General features: G+C 37.6%; 1 protein-coding gene across 1 annotated transcript in view; it reads left to right on the forward strand.

Moving 5' to 3' along the window:
• sfpq (splicing factor proline/glutamine-rich) overlaps positions 1-2,594 on the forward strand; it is a 31,204-nt gene extending 28,610 nt beyond the window's left edge. The window contains exon 14 of the transcript XR_007186360.1: positions 1,490-2,594. The gene's annotated coding sequence lies outside the window, so the exon portion shown is untranslated. The remainder of the gene's footprint in view (positions 1-1,489) is intronic.
• Positions 2,595-4,165: the final 1,571 nt, after the last annotated feature.

Raw genomic sequence — 4,165 nt, forward strand, 5'->3', positions numbered from 1 at the left:
ATCAAACTTATATATGTATATATAATATAAAGGGATAGTTCACCCCAAAAAAATCTGTTGTCATTTACCCACCCTCAAGTTGACCTAAACCTGTATGAATTTCTTTCTTCTGCTGAACACAAAAAAAAAAAAATGTTTTGAAGAATACTGGTATTGACTTCCAAAGTATCTTTTTCCATACTATGGAAGTCAATGGGACCCATCAGCTGTTTGATTACTCATATTCTTCAATATTTTCTTTTGTGTTCAGCAGAAGAAAGCAACTCGTACAGGTTTTGAATAACTTGAGGGTGAGTAAATGGTGACAATTTTCATTTTTGGGGTGAACTATCCCTTTAAAGTAACTGCTGTTTAAAAATTTGGGGTCAATAAGACTTTTTCTTTCTTTTTTAAATAATCTCTTATGCTCACCAAGGCTGCATCTAGTTGGTTAAAATACAGTGAAAACAGTAATGTTGTGAAATGTGTTTACAATTTTAAACAACTTTCTATATGAATATATTTTAAAATGTAATTTATTATTCATGTGATAGGCTATCATAGCTGAATTTTTAGCATTATTAAGGCCCGTTCACACCAAGAACAATAACTATAACGATAACTATATTTGCGTCCTCACTAACGAACGATAACGGTCTGTTTATTCTAAACTCATGCGCTGCGGTTTCAAAGTGTGTACAACATGTTTTTCTTGTTGCATTTACATGGGTTTAACCAGCAGATGTCCTCAGCATGCTATGTTTCGAGTGAATAGCTAGTGTAATCGATCTAATCTAACAGTGAATTTAGCTGTAGTCAATATAGTGGAATAAAAACATCTAGTTGCAAGCAAAGCAATTGATGTCAAAACTAGCGCTGGATACCTGAGGTAATTTTATGTTACACAGTTTGCTAGCCTGTCATAATGATCTTATCATTAATACTTCTCACCATTTATTCCAAGGGTATGACCGAACTGTTTTCCAAATATAATTTTCTTTAAAGTATCCTTGAAAAGGGGGTTTGACTTGTCAAACAGTGGTTTATTTTCTTGGACCTCAGCGATTAACTTTTCCGAAATATTGTCGGCCATTTTAAATGCGCGAGCCTTTAAATGATTATGGATTCTGATTGGCTGGCAGTGTTTTATCGTTCAACAGCGGGGGAAAATTGTTCTGAAATCGTTATCGTTGTAGCTGTGGTGTGGACAGTGCTATTCTTTTATATTAAGACCGATTTTTAAAACTATATCTTTATCGTTATCTTTATAGTTATTGTTCTTGGTGTGTACAGGCCTTTACGGGTGTATAACGATATATGAGGGTGAGTAACGTTATTTGCATTTTTGGGTGAACTAACCCTTTAATTTCTTTTACTGACCCCAAACTTTTGAAAGGTAGTGTAACGTTAGGTATTTGACAGTCCTAATCTTTCCATTCCTTCAGCTTTATACCAGAAGATTTTCTGATTAACCTCATGTGTGTCTGTTTTGGTCTCCTCTGATTCGCAGTATCAGCGAGCCTTCCCTGTTCACCCCAGGCCAGAGGGCGGTTTTCGAGGGGTTTTCGAAAAACCACCACCCCCTTTTACTCAAAAGCGGCCCATCTCTTTCCTCCTGTGAGACCCCTGAGAACACAAAGACGCATCAGCAGAGCTATCATCAAGTGTACATGCATTTCTCTCAGCCTCTGAGGCCTGTACCAAAGGTTACACAAACCATTAATCGCAGTCAGCGGCGGTCCACAGAGAGCAGAGGCTTACAGCCGTTAGTGAGGCAGTGCAGGCAGCCTGTAAACCTTGAGACTTTATCTGTCAGAGGAAAGACTTGCCTCCCCACCCGGCATTTACCTGATGCTTCATCTGCCACGTCTCGTACTCAGCTGCATGTGTTCTTGCCTGCAGAGGGCGCTGGACGGGAGGAAGACAGAGACAGTGAGTCAGTCGATGAGGGTTTCATGGATGAGCTGGATAGCAAATTCTCCACAGTGAGGCTTCAACAAGATCCAAAGAAACCCAAACAGTGTGGTTTAGAAAAGTCACTGACAGGTGAAATGGTACGATTAACATCTTAGTGTCATCATTGTTGGGTGTAATTCATTACTGAACTAATTACTGTAATTTAATTAGGCTACTTTTCCCTTAAAAAAGTAAAGGGATTACTCTTGATTTTTCTGTAATGTAACTAATTACAGTTACTTCAGATGTAATTGCATTGAACACTGTATAGACTATACAACTATATTAAACAATAGTGGATTTAACATCAAAACTACATGTTAAAATGTCTGTTTTTAACGTAACCTTCTCCCTTTACAGACTTCGGTCAGTTGTTTATTTGAAAAAATTAAAAGTGCAGTTTCATATCCTTGTATTGTTCAACTGGTCGAGGTTGATGTAAAGTAATTAAGTAATCCAATACTTTTTTACACTGCTGAAGATGTATGCAGCTAGCAATTAATTACTTTTTTTAGAGTAACTTACCTAACACTGAATGTCATGCCTTTATTTTAGCATTTCATATTTTGCAACATCAGATAAATACAGAAATGACAAATGTTTCCTCTCAATGTGTGTTGTAATGTATGTCATTATAATAAAACAAAATTATGATGAAAGGTCTTGTGTGCTGATGTATAAAAGGAAGAAAATGTTATATTATCCCTACAGGTTGTTTAGTGTGGGAGTAATGCATTAAAGTAACTTGAGTTACGTAATCAGATTACTTTTTCAGTGATCTAATTCAATCATACTAATATGCAAAACTTACTTTAGATTAGATTTAGAAAAAATGAGTGTTGAACTTCCTTCTCCTGTATCCTATTCTTATTTAAAGGTGCAATGTGTAATATTTAGGAGGATCTATTGACAGAAATGCAATATAATATACATAACTATGTTTTCAGTGGTGTATAAAGACCTTACATAATGGACCATTATGTTTTTATTACCTTAGAATGAGCCATTTCTATATACATACACTGCAGATCCCCTAACGATGCATTCACACTGGGGGTCGGCGTTAACGTTTCTCATTTACTTTGAATGGGTGATGTCATGCGTTGCCGAATTGTGGGTTCCATCGCGTCGCTTTGCTCTCGGCAGAAGTTGAATATTTCTCAACTTTTCAAGTGCCAACGCAGGCATCAGCCAATCAGATCACAGACGCTAGCCAATCACGTTCATGCAACACTGGGAAGTAATGTGATTGGCTGTTGTACTACGATGACGATTGTGTCAGCTCAAGCTTCAAACACGCCCTGACGCCCGTGTGAATGCAGCGTTACATGTTAAGTCGCCATTTTGTGCCGGCATGTTTCTACAGTAGCCCTAAACGGACAAACTGCTCTACAGAGCGTGTTTGTTTGACTGCTACTCTCTGCTATCTCAGACGATGACACCTTTGTCCTGTGTTGGCCACTGTAGCTTCTCTATATTGCAATTCGAAATCTCTAGATGCCACTAAAAATTAAAATTAAAAATTTAAATGAACACACTGCACCTTTAATCCAGAATGGCCACACATCTGAAAGGTTTGTTTGAGCTGTGCCCTCTACTTCAGCCTGAGGCGCCTATTTATTTCACTTTTGGTGTGAAAGGGCCATTAGCCAAAAATATAACTTTTTTGTTGTTATTAAAAAATAAACAAGCAAGCCCAGCTCAGGTGAGAAAAAGTAAAAAACAAAAACAAAACAACGACTTATATAGTGATGGCCGATTTCAAAACACTGCTTCGTGAAGCTTCGGAGCGTTATGAATCAGCGTGTCGAATCAGCGGTTCGGAGCGCCAAAGTCACGTGATTTCAGCAGTTTGACACGCGATCCGAATCATGATTCGACTCAGAAGAATCGGCCATCACTAAAAAAGTCGTTATTTTGTTTTCAAAAATATCCTCGTCGCTTTATAATATTAATATTGAACCACTGTACTCACATGAACTGATTTAAATATGTTTTTAGTACCTTTATGGATCTTGAGAGAGGAAATGTCATTGCTGGCTATGCAGGGCTCACTGAGCCATCAGATTAAAAAAAATATCTTAATTTGTGTTCTGAAGATGGACGAAGGTCTTACGGGTGTGAAATGACATGAGGGTGAGTAATAAATGACATTATTTTCATTTTTGGGTGAACTAACCCTTTAAGTGGTCGAACCTATTTGCAGGAATGAATGGATCACGCACGCGCG

The sequence above is a fragment of the Megalobrama amblycephala genome, linkage group LG9 (assembly GCF_018812025.1).
Source record: "Megalobrama amblycephala isolate DHTTF-2021 linkage group LG9, ASM1881202v1, whole genome shotgun sequence".
NCBI lineage: Eukaryota > Metazoa > Chordata > Actinopteri > Cypriniformes > Xenocyprididae > Megalobrama > Megalobrama amblycephala.